Source organism: Mesitornis unicolor, unplaced genomic scaffold, assembly GCF_000695765.1.
Source record: "Mesitornis unicolor isolate BGI_N332 unplaced genomic scaffold, ASM69576v1 scaffold44772, whole genome shotgun sequence".
Taxonomy (NCBI): domain Eukaryota; kingdom Metazoa; phylum Chordata; class Aves; order Mesitornithiformes; family Mesitornithidae; genus Mesitornis; species Mesitornis unicolor.
In genome coordinates, this window is record NW_010172050.1 from 7,972 (window position 1) to 8,257 (window position 286).

Genomic DNA, 286 nt, shown 5'->3' on the forward strand with positions numbered 1-286 from the left:
ATGTGCGCGAGCCATGGGGAGGAAGTGAAAAGTTCAGCCTGTACAGTACTACAAATGCACAAACATGTTGTTGGCCGTTCCCTCCTCCCGCTCAGTAAACACTCTGCGCAAGGCAGCAAAACCTGGCAGGATGAATGCATGGTAAAATTAAATAAATACCCTGCGCTCCCCCTCCTCAGGGCTTTGAAACTGTTTCCCTCCCTCACCCAGCTTGGGAGCAGCATTGTGGGGGGGCTCGCTGCGCTGGGAGCTGCTTGGACGCTGCAGCTGGGAGCGGAGCAGCAGG